We start from the raw sequence: 12,676 nt of genomic DNA, 5'->3' as shown, positions 1-12,676 counted from the left end.
TCTACTGTGTTACTAATTAACTAATTACAAGTTACCAATGTTTTACCAACTGCTGCTGTATTTCTATGAAAATGTACGCGTTCGTGCACGTGCGTTCGTGAAGAAATAAGAAGTAAATAGATGCGAATATATATTTATATGGTTTTTCCTGTTCGCAGTGGTATTTGGCAACTATTTTGAGCACAATCTGGAATATTGGGAGCAGAGAAACAGCGGCCACGTTCTATTTCTCTTCTACGAAGATCTAGTTGAGGTCAGGTTAATGTCTATGTTGTACATTGAGTTACATTATTACATGCATGTTTCTTTTACGAGTTTTCTTCTCCCTGCTCGACCTCTTTATCTCCATGTTCCTCTTCTTCTTGCTTTTCAATCTTCACCGTCTTCTCCCTCCCACCCTCCTCCTTCCCTCCCTCCCTCCTCCTCTCCTCCTCTCCTTCCTCCCTCCCTCTCCCCCTCCTAACCGCCTGCCGTCCTCGTCGTCCTCTCCCTCTCTCCCTCCTCCTCACCGTCCTCTCCCTTCCTCCCATCTCCTCACGCCTCCCTCTCACTCATCGTTATTCCCCTCCTAGATAGCTACACCTATACTAACTATACTAGCGTTTGTAGCTAGATATAGCTACATCTATACTAACCATACTAGCGTTTGTAGCAAGATAGCTACATCTATACTAACTATATACTAGCGTTTGTGGGGTCAGGTGAGTTTTCGGGGTATCAATTAAGAGATGTCTGCGATGAACTAAGACATTATTTTTAGTTATTTTTTAGTAGAGATAGTATGAATACCGCTGTCACGAACAAGATTAGTCTCAATAGTATTCTCATGCAGCGTTAATCTTTTAGACCGGCCCTATATACATTGCGTATAAAAAAAAACTAGCATATATGTTCCTGTCAACGGTCTATCATCTATGGGTAAAGGTTAATGTTAAGACTAATTTTGTTTCTGTTTAGAGTGATAAAATAATTTGCTTGTATAGTGGTCCTGGCGTTGGTCGTTACGAGGAGGCCACAAGTGTTAACTCGTCCTATGTACTTGTTTCAGTTATCACTTCCTTCTGTTAGTCCGAACGGCACACGCACGCACGCACACAGACACGCACGCACACAGGCACGCACGCACGCACGCACGCACGCGCGCACAACACAGCTGAGTTGGCGTTAACTTTCTGCGCATTTCCGATTCGCTCTCAGCCGTTGCCATGGCATCGAAGGAAAGCAGCCAGACTCCGTCGGAAGGCGAGAATGAATTCATCATCGACATTGTTACGTTCAAGGGAATCAAATTCCTCTCGAACGAATGTGCCGACGACCCCGCCAAAATCGAGAACATGAAATGCCGCGACGACGACGTGTTCGTCGCTACGTTCCCCAAGAGCGGTGAGGCTGGCGCATGCGCGTTAGAGACGCGCGAGATAGTAGTAGTTGTTGTTGTGTGCAGTGGCGTAGCTAGGATTTTTTCAGAGGGGGGGGCCTTACATTTTCGTGGGGGGACACAATATATAATTTTACTGAGATGTGGTTCGAACCCTCTTTCTTTGTATTATACTGTTCTAACGGCATTGTTTTGAATTCAATTTTTTTTGATCAAGCATGAATTTTTAGTGGGGGGGGCACCTGGGGGTGCACAGAAAATTTGTGGGGGGGTCACGTGCCCTCCCAGGCCCTCCCGTAGCTACGCCCCTGGTTGTGTGTTGCTGTTAATGTTGTGGGTTGTAGTTGTTGCAGTATTAGTTGTTGTATGTTGCAGTAGTAGTTGTTGTATGTTGTAGTAGTAGTTGTTGTTGTGTGTTGCTGTTGTTCTAGTAGTAGTTGTTGTTGTAGGTTGCTGTTGAGTGTTATAGTAGTTGTAGTAGTAGTTGTTGTTGTGGGTTGCTGTTGAGTGTTATAGTAGTTGTAGTAGTAGTTGTTGTTGTGTGCTGTAGTATATAGTTGTTGTTGTAGTAGTAGTAGCAGGTAGTAGAAGTTGTGTGATGTAGTAGTTGTTGTGTGTTGTAGTAGTTGTTGTGTGTTGGTGTTGTGGGCTATAGTAGCTGTTGTTGTCGCTGTTGTAGTAGTTGTTATATCGTTAGTATAGATGTAGCTATATCTTGTTACAAACGCTAGTATACTAGTAGTATAGGTTAGCTATCTACTACAAATGCCTAGTATAGTTTTAGTTATAGGAAAAAAAATGGTTTTTTTTAGCTATCTACTACACACGCTAGTATATAGTTAGTATTAGGTGTAGCTCTATTCTAAGCTTACAACGCTAGTATATAGTTTAGTGATAGGTGTAGCTATCTGTTACAACGCTAGTATATAGTTAGGTAGGTGTAGCTATCTAGCCTAGCAAACGGCTAGTATATAGTGTAGTATAAGGTGTAGGCTATGCTAGCTACAAACGCTAGTGATCATAGTTTAGTATAGATGTAGCTATCTTAGCTTCCAAACGCTAGTAATTAGTTAGTATAGTGTAGCTATATCTATGTTACGAACGCTAAGTATATAGTTAAGTAATAGGTGTAGCTATCTTGTTTAGCAAGACGCTATTATAAAATAAGTTAGTATAGCGTGTAGCTATCTAGCACAAAGCGGGCTAGTATATTAGTTATTAGTATATCGGTGTTAGCTATCTTGTTACAAACGCTAGTAAATTAGTTAGTGTAGATATAGCTATCTAGTACAAACGCTAGTAATATAGGTATAGTATAGAATGTAGATATCTTAGCTACATGAACGCTAGTATATAGTTGTATAGGTGGTAGCTATGAATCTTGTTAGCCAGAAGCGCTAGTATATAGTTAGTATAGGTGTAGCTATAATCTGTTACAAACGCTAGTATATAGTTTAGTATTAGGTTGTAGCTATCTTGTTAAAACGCTAGTAAATAGTTAGTATAGTATGTAGCTTTCTAGATAAAGAACGGCTAGTATATGTTAGTATATGGTGAGGCGATCTTGGGCTACAAATGCTAGTATAGTTAGTATAGGTGTAGCTATCATTGTTACAACCGCTATTATAATAGTTAGTATAAGGTGTAGCTTCTCGATCTAGGCTACAAACGCTATTGATATAGTTTAGTATAGGTGTAAAGCTATGCTGTTAAAACGCTAGTGATATAGTTAGTATAGGTGTAGCTATCTTGTTCCACACGCTAGTATAGTTAGTTAGTATAGGTGTAGCGCTATCTTGTTCCATAAAACGCTAGTATATAGTTTAGTATAGTGTAGTTCTCTTGTTACAAAAGCGCTAGTATATAGTTAGTATAGGTGTAAGCTATCTTGTTAAAAACGTTAGTAAATAGTTAGTGATAGAATGTAGGGCTACTTGTTACAAACGCCTAGTATATAGTTAGATTGTAGTATGTAGCTATCTGCTACAAACGCGAGTATATAGTTAGTAGTAGGTTAGCTATCTTGGCTGACAAAGCGCTAGTATTGGTTAGTATAGAATGCTAGCTATATTCTAGGGGCTACAAACGCTAGTATAGTTAGTATAGGTGTAGCTATATCTTGTTAGGCAAACCGCTAGTATAGGTTAGTAAATGTAGCTATCTAGCTACACAACGCTAGCATAGTTAGTATAAGTGTAGCTTATCTAGCTATAAGCGCTGGGTATATAGTTAGTATATGGTGTAGGCTATCTTGCTACAAACGCTTAGTATCATAGTTAAGTATAGGTGTAGCTATCTTGGCTACAGAACGCTAGTATGGTTAGTAAGATGTAGGCTATATAATAGCTACGAAATCGCATAGTTATAGTTAGTATAAGAGGTGTAGCTTCTTGCTACAAACCTAGTCATAGTTAGTAATAGGTGTAGCTTTCTAAGATAAAAAACAACAGGGCCGTCTTACCTCGTAGCTGATGGCGACTTGTGTCGGAGTGGTGGTGGTGATAGCGAAACGTGCAGTCGCTTCATCATAGCGTTCACAGGTCAAACGGACAGAGCGAAGTGCCTAGACCTTATCGGTTAAGACATACATGCATGTAGGAATACGTGTGAACATGTGCGTGCGTGTGGGGAGGGGGCGAGTACGCGTGTTGTGGCACAGGGGCGGCGCACAGGGGGGCAGGGGGGGGGGGCGGCGCCCGCCCCCTATCATTTGCAAAGAGAAAAAGGAAAGAAGCAAGAAAAAAAAAGAGAATACAGAAAAAGAAAAAGAAAAAGAAAAGTAAAAAAAGAAGAAGAAAAGAAAAAGAAACATCTTGCAATGTCTGTGCACATGAATGGGTGGGGTGGTGGTTCACCCCCCGCCTATCATTTGCAAAACGAAAAGGTAAAGAAGAAAAAGATTCTTGCAAATAATAGGGGATCGCCGCAAAAATAGTGATGTAGGCCTACAAGCTGACCCCTTAATCGAAAAAAATCGAAAAAATTAAGTGTCGAAATTCAATCCATGATTAAAACGTCAGGCTGTGCTAATATGATTAATCGATGTCAGAGGTGTTATTTTCCTTGGAGTCCTAAGTTGGGACCATCATTTGTCGACTGATGCTGTTTCCCGGCGGAAAGGTATAGCACACTTGAGGCGTGTTAAACAGCAACTTTAAAATTATAAATTACCAAACGTTCAGATCTGACTCTAATTAATCTGCTTACTGTATACTAATACCCGCGATTCTTATAACCATTATTCACACCATGGTTATTATCTTCTACTCTTCGTCATAGATATATACATATACATATATCCGTAGACAGTCCGCTATTAATATACTAAGGTACGTATTCATAATTTTAGCTACTCTGAATTAAGTTACTACCCGATCGCTGCAACTGTACATTAACGCCGTTACGCACACGGTGACGAGACATAAGAATCTTAGTCCAATTAAGTACGGCAGAGATATATAATTGTCCTACCTTGTCGAGACAGCAACGAAAGCGGAAGAGGAAGATGAAGAGGAAGAAGCGAACAGAGACAAAGAGAAGCGAGCTACGAGTGAGATAGAGAGGGGGAGAGAGTTGAGAGCGAGAGCCAGAGAGCGCAAGAAGAGGCAGAGAGAGAGAGAGGTGGGGTTTAGGTAGGGAGAGAAGAGAGAGCGAGAGAGAGAAGATGAGAGAGAGAGAGAGAGAAAGAAAGAGAGAGAAAGAGAAGAGAGAGGAGAGAGAGTAGAGATAGAGAGAAGCGAGAGAGAGAGAGAGAGAGCAGAGAGAGAGAGAGAGAGAAATGAGACGAGAGATATCCAGAGAGAGAGAGGCGGGACAGACATCATCATCAGATTATCAGATTATCAGATTATGCATCATGCATCAGATTATCAATGAAATCTACGCCTCGGATAAGTGCCTCTCATTTTAAATGCTTAATGGTTCGAGCAAAATAATATTCCTTTCGGGGAGAAATAGCGCATGTGCGAGCACGTTTCCAAGAGCGTAGCAATACGAGACTGATGAAAACTGCATAATATAGGCTTGCTTGAGCGGTGAGAGAGGGTGGGGCCTGATGACAGGCGACAAGAGAAGGCCAGCTGAGTGGGCGCGTGGCAGAAGAAGCGAGACTGAGTGCAGGACAAGGGGGGCAAGGGGAAGGAGCGGGAGGGGAATAACAGTAGGAGTTTGCCTCCCCTCCCTAGCTAGGCCTCTCCTAATTATAGAGCACAGGTCCACAGGTGCACGCTAGCTTGCAGGGTAGCCACGACGAGAGCGTTTCTTGAGTAAGAAGATTCGGATGTGTTATAATTATATCTCGTAATACGCAGAGTTTGGGCTTTATTAAATCATACGGAAACATGCAATTACAAATACTATATAACTGTGACTTTTCATTTACAAGGCAAGCATTTGTTCTTAACTTTGTTTTCGGCATATTATTCGCCATATTATCGGCATCATATTATGCCGTCGTACAGCTACTCAAATCTATGCTTCAGTTGACTGGTTCAAAATGTTTCCTAGCAGATGGGCGTCCGCGAAGTCGGCCATCTCGTCGTCAAGGTGATGTCCTCCAGTCGCCAACTTTCGCTGTGCGAAAGAAAAATAGCGAATAAATAATCGGCTATTAGGTGACGCAACTCCCGAATTACAATAATTAACATATTCGATAAGTAATTCTAGAGTGTCCACTCTAGCCGATATAACCAATAAATTGGTGTTTCCGATTCATGCTAATATAATCTCGCTAGGATCTAATCCTCGTCGATATAATAAATTATCAAAAATTATCATTTTAAGCTGCTTAACACTAATAATAAGGCAATTTTGTCAGATTTTTTCTCCATGAAAAAGTCAGTAGCATGATTTGTATTTGAAGTACAATGCAATACCAAGATTTAATCATATATATAAAATAGTAATAATTCATAAATTTACAAAAAACACTGCGCGATACTAATAACTTTTTGAATTGATCTGCCGCAAGAAGGACAAAAAAACATATCATCAATAACAATGATCACAATACATAATTATGTATTATTTGAATTCACATGATAGCACATGATTCACTGAAGCTCCGTTGGCGTCGCATGAGATACTATACAGTTACTGATGTCGTTCATCTCACAGCAGCGGCAGCAGGCAGCAGCAGCAGGGCAGCAGCCGGCAGCAGCAGCAGCACCCAGCAGCAGCAGCAGCAGCAGGAAGCCAGCAGCAGGAGCCAGCACCACCACCACCAGCCACCCAGCAGCAGCAGCAAGCAGCAGGAGGCACAACCACCACCACCAGCACCACCACCAGCAGGCAGCAGCAGCAGCACCGAGCACCACCACACCAGCTACCCCACCACGCAGGCAGGCAGCAGCAGCAGCAAAAAAAGCAAGCAGCACTTACCCACCCACCAGCAGCACCACCACCAGCAGCAGCAGCACCACCACACCAAACCACCACACGACCAGCAGCCGCATGCAGCTAGCAGTTAGTGTATTTAAACAAATGATCTGTTTTTGTTATGTTTATTCGCTTCTCGATATTGCAGCGCGAATGACGTCAGCGGTCCTTTCTGCATGACAATGTCACCAAGACGTCGGACGAATCCGGGTCATCGTCTCTGGTCTCCGTACACGACGCGACTAACTGGCGCCCCCCGATACCTTTGCGGAAGAGCGCGTGGTGCGGCAGCCAATTTCGGCAGTCCCGTCTCCCGCTGAGGAACTTGCCCAGTTCGTGAGCGCGGTTCGGTGCGCGCATCAGCGATGCACAAAGCTGTCTCGTTTGACGATGGTCGCCACCTGGGTTCGTCGCTCAGCTTGTTTGTCTTACGAAAGTCTGCGAATGGGCGGCGACGGCACGCCCCTGCAGGTCCATAAAGACCGAGCGATCAGACGACGTAGAGCGTGAGGTGTGTACGCGATGACGGGCAGAGAGCAGCGAGGCGGCGAGGAGGAGGGAGGAAAGGGAGAGGACGGGAGAGAGGAGGGAGGAAGGAGAGGATGGTGAGGAGGAGGGAGGAAGGGAGAGGGACGGGGAGGAGGAGGAGGAAGGGAGAGGGATGGTGAGGAGGAGGGAGGAAGGGAGAGGACGACGCAGGAGGAGGGAGGACAGGCGAGAGGATCGGGGAGGAGGAGGGAGAGAAGAAGAGGGAGCACAAGGATGGCAGGCGGTTAGGAGGAGGAGGCAGCTAGGGAAGGGAGATGGAATCAGGTGAGGAGGAGGGAGAAGGGAGACGGACGAACGCGGGAAGGCAGGAGGCGAGAAGAGACAACATTGAGAGGACGACGAGGAGGAGGAGAGGAGGGAGACGGAAAGGGAGCGAGAAGGAAGGAAGGAAGAGAGAGATGGTGAGGAGGAGTGGAGGAAAGGGAGAGGATGTGTTGAGAGGGAAGGGAGAAGGGAGAGGACGGTGAGGAGGCAGGGAGGAAGGGAAGAGGATGAGTGAGAAGAGGAGGGAGGAAGGGAGAGGAAAATGTGAGGAGCCGAGTGGAAAGGAACGGGAGAGGATGCGTGAGGAGGAGGGAGGAAGGGAGGAGGACACCGGGAGGAGGGAGGAAGGGAGAGGCACGGGAGGAGGAGGAGGAGAAAGAAAGCTGACGAGGATGGCAGGCGAGTTAGGACGGAGGTAGGGAAGAAGAGGAGAGGATGGTGACGAGGAGGCGAAGGAAGGGAGAGGACACGGTAGGGAGGAGAATGAGGAGAGGGGAGAGGAGAGACGAGGAGGAGAGGAGGAATGAGGAAGAGGCGGGGAGGAGGAGGGAGGAAGGGAAGGCATGGTGAGGAGGACGGGAGAAGTTGATGAGGACGCTAAGGAGGAGGAGAGGGAGAGAGGGAGAGAACGACAGACGGATAAGCCAAAGAGGAAAGGATGAAAATGACAGGGAGGAAGAGAGGGAGAGGGAGGAGGTGAGGAGGAGAGGAAAGGGAGAGGATGGGTGAGGAGGAGGGAGAGGGAAAGGAGAGCGGAGAGAAGAGGGAGAGAGATGGATGACGGAGAGGAAGGTGAGGAAGGACGGGAGGAAGGAGAGGAAGGGGAGGAGTGGGGGGGCTTAGCACTAAAGGAGGGGGGAAAGGGAGGAAGGGAGGAGGGAAGCGGGAGAGAAGGGAGAGGAGGAGGAGAGGGAGAAGGGAAGGTGGTGAGGAAGGATGGAGAAGGGAGATAGGATGGTGAGGACGGAAGGAGAGGAGAAGACAGGAGGAGTGAGGAAAGGAAATGGTGGAGAGAGCGAGGGAGGAAAGGGAAGAGGATGGTGAGGAGGAGGGGGAGGAAGGGAGGGAGAGGTGAGGAGGAGGAAAGGAAGGGACGGAAGGAACGAAGGGAGGGAGGAAGGAGAGGACGGAAGAGAGCGAGAGGAGGGGACGAGGAGGAGGAGGAGAGAGGAAGGGTAAGAGAGAGAACGGGAGGGAGAGGAGCGGGAGGAAGGAGAAAGTAGGGAGGAGGAGAGAGGATAGTAGGAGGAGAGGACGGAAGAGAAGGTGAGGTGAGGAAAGACAGAGGGAGGAAGGGAGAGAGGACGGGTAGTAGGGAAGATGGAGGAGGAAGGAGAAGGAAGGGAGAGGGAGGAGAGGGAGAGGGAGGGAGCGGCAAAGGGAGGGATGAGACGGGAGGGAGAGGATGGTAAGAGGCAGGGAGGAAGGGAGAGGATGGTGAGGAGGAGGGAGGAAGGGAGACGGATGGGTGAAGGAGGGAGGAGGAGAGGAGGTAAGAGGAGAGGAGTAGGAGAGGATGGTAGGAGAGAGAGGGAAGAGGAGAGTGAGTAGATAAAGAGGAAAGGAGGGAGGTAGAAGGAGGAGAGGAAGAGAGAGGATGGTGAAGAGGAGGGAGAAGGGAGAAAGGATGGTGAGGAGGATGGGAGGATAGGGAGAGGACGGGGAGGAGGAAGGAGAGGAAGGAAGAGGAGCGCGCGCAAAACTGAGACTGAGAGGGAGGTCGAATGGAGCATGGTAGAAGGGAAGAGGCTGACGGTGAGGAGGAGGAGAGAGAGGGAGAAGGACGACGAGGACGGCAGGGCGTTAGGAGGGGGAGAGGGAGGGAGAAGGAAAGGAGGAGAAGAAGGAGGAGGGAGGGAAGAGGAAGGAAGAGGGTGGGAGGGAGAAGACGGTGAAGATTGAAAAGCAAGAAAAAGAGGAAACATGAGAATAAAGAGTCGAAGCAGGGAGAAGAAAACTCGTAAAGAAACATGCATGTAATAACTGTAACTCAAGTGTACAACATAGACATTAACCTGACCTCAACTAGATCTCGTAGAAGAGAATAGAACGTGGCCGCTATTTCTCTGCTCCCAATATTCCAGATTGTGCCAAAATAGTTGCGCAAATACCACTGCGAACAGGAAAAACCATATAAATATATATTCGCATCTATTTACTTCTTATTTCTCACGAACGCACGTGCACGAACGCGTACATTTTCATAGAAATACAGCAGCAGGTTGTAAAACATTGGTAATAACTTGTAATTAGTTAATTAGTAACACAGTAGAATTACTAGTAATTACACAATAATTAGTGACAGTACTAATTACTAGCAATTAGTAATACAGGCGATAAGACAGCGGACGTTCGACAGAGTTATGAGTCACCATTGGTCGCCTGCCATTCTTTCCATGTACTGTCGCATAGTCCACGCACGCAAGTTTTCTAAGCCAGTGTCTCCCTCCACACCTGACGCCACTACCCTCATTTTCATGTCCTTGGAACATGAAGTGAGCGGACACGACGACGTCCTTTATAATTGGCGGCTCACGTAGATAATCTGCATGCAAACAATAAATAACAGGTCAGAGGTGAGAGGTCAGAGTGAGCCTACGAGCATAATACGTCACGCGCTACGCTGCCTACAGATGTGATAGCGATAGTGCGTTATTTTTTCTCTTAAAATATCATTTTATCTTATAACACAATCTACGACTGATATATGTAGAGTTGATATTGCAGTTGATGTGTGTTGCACTAAATCGTATTTTAGCGAGTGCGAGAGGTTCACTCGTGTTGAACAGACAAGGATCGAAGGATGGAAGATCAAAGATCGAAGGATCGAGATGCTCCACGTTACGTCGCACGCGTTGGTAGTAATTCGCCTGGAAACGCGCGCAGTAGATTCAAGATTCAAGATTCAAAGTAGAGATGTTCTTTTTGTTTGTTTTGTTCATCAACCCCTCCGTCACACCTTCTCCCGTAAATAGCCGCTATTGTCATCATGTCACCATAACGCCCGCCCGCCGCGCCGCCCGCTACGGACGTGTTCGGGGGGAGGGGGAGACGTTCACGCTGCTACTTGCACTTCTTCTTTCTGGCCTCTTGTGGGAGGCGTTCTCCACGGATAGTGCGTTTTGAATATTCGTGGCGACTCCATCTCATCTCGCGGCACATACTCGTTCCCGCGCCAACTGCAACGTAGACACACACACGCACATAGACTCTGATTGTGAGCGCTGTGGAACGTGGATTCTGCACATGGGCTATTACATGTGAAAAGGACCGCGCATAATCACAGGCCCTGATGCAGATATACAGAGTCATTCTTTGTCGGATGAAGTTGTGGACATTCTAGTTGGATGTTCACCCCTCACTGGATATCTGATGAGGCGTACGTGCACATGCTCACCGCGTGAGCGCCACGCATAACCGACCGCACGCACGCACACGCATGCACGCACACACACACACACACACACACACACACAGCGCGCGCGCGCGCGCGCACGATACACGCACGCACACACAACACACACGCACGCACGCACACACGTCGCACGCACGCCCATGCACGCACGACACACACACACACATGCATACACGCACACACTCACACACTCACAAACGCACGCCGGCACGCACACACGCACTCATATATACATATAGCCACCTGTAGCCGATCTCAGGCATGGCGTTCATCAAACTTTCTTCCCTGTCTCGACTTCGGGTCGGCATCGTGTAGAACGAGCCAGGTTATCTCCTGCGCGAACGTAGTTCCTGTCGCCGAGGTCAAAGGTTAATGCTGAACGATGCCCTAGCGGTCGCGGTGGGGGAATAACACCGTGTAGAATTTACACACAACTACTACTCAGTACTGTCCGGCGCTTCTCTAATGCGTATGCAATTGCTAGTATCGAGTCTATCGACAAGGGAAATCAATATATATATTATTTATTTATACATATCAGCCCTTATTTACCTCGGCTTTTTTTTCTTCAGCCCCTGCAACGGAGCGTCACGTGCGCGTGTTCTAACACAACAACAACACACAACAACTACTACAACAGCGACAACAACAGCTACTATAGCCCACAACACCAACACACAACAACTACTACAACACACAACAACTACTACATCACACAACTACTACTACCTGCTACTACTACTACAACAACAATTATATACTACAGCACACAACAAAGACTACTACTACAACAACTACTACAACCCACAACAACAGCAACACACAACAACAACTACTACTACAACTACTATAACACTCAACAGCAACCCACAACAACAACTACTACTAGAACAACAACATACAACAACTACTACTACAACAACTACAACCCACAACAACAGCAACACACAACCAGGGGCGTAGCTACGGGAGGGCCTGGGGGGCACGTGACCCCCCCCCCACAAATTTTCTGTGCACCCCCAGGTTCCCCCCCCCACTGAAAATTCATGCTTGATCAAAAAAAATTGAATTAAAAACAATGCCGTTAGAACAGTATAATACAAAGAAAGAGGGTTCGAACCACATCTCAGTAAAATTATATATTGTGTCCCCCACGAAAATGTAAGGCCCCCCCCTCGAAAAAATCCTAGCTACGCCCACTGCACACAAACAACAACTACTACTATCTCGCGCGTCTCTAACGCGCATGCGCCAGCCTCACGGCTCTTGGGGAACGTAGCGACGAACCCGTCGTCGTCGCGGCATTTCAGTTCTCGATTTTGGGCGGGTCGTCGGCACATTCGTTCGAGAGGAATTTGATTTCCTTGAACGTAACGATGTCGATGATGAAACCATTCTCGCGCCTTCCGACGGAGTCTGGCTGCTTTCCTTCGACGCCATGGCAACGGCTGACAGCGAATCGGAAATGCGCAGAAAGTTAACGCCAACTCAGCTGTGTTGTGCGTGCGTGCGTGCGTGCGTGTGTGCGTGCGTGCGTGTTCCGTTCTGACTAACAGAAGGAAGTGATAACTGAAACAAGTACATAGGACGAGTTAACACTTGTGGCCTCGTAACGACCAACGCCAGGACCACTATACAAGCAAATGATATTTATCACTCTAAAACAGAAACAAAATTAGTCTTAACATTAACCC

At 46.8% G+C, this 12,676-nt stretch overlaps 1 long non-coding RNA gene across 1 annotated transcript; it reads right to left on the bottom strand.

The window, feature by feature from the left end:
* Window positions 1–10,667: 10,667 nt before the first annotated feature.
* LOC106814760 lies at window positions 10,668–12,305 on the bottom strand. The gene is made up of 3 exons (XR_001394652.1): window positions 12,244–12,305; window positions 11,226–11,332; window positions 10,668–10,746 (listed from the first exon to the last, which is right to left on the bottom strand). It is a non-coding gene; the product is annotated as an uncharacterized LOC106814760 (long non-coding RNA).
* Between the last annotated feature and the right edge of the window lie 371 nt (window positions 12,306–12,676).

The sequence above is a fragment of the Priapulus caudatus genome, unplaced genomic scaffold, assembly GCF_000485595.1.
Source record: "Priapulus caudatus unplaced genomic scaffold, Priapulus_caudatus-5.0.1 Scaffold974, whole genome shotgun sequence".
Lineage (NCBI taxonomy): Eukaryota > Metazoa > Priapulida > Priapulimorpha > Priapulimorphida > Priapulidae > Priapulus > Priapulus caudatus.
The sequence above is the reverse complement of the archived record's forward strand: the minus strand, read 5'-3'. Positions and strand labels throughout refer to the sequence as shown.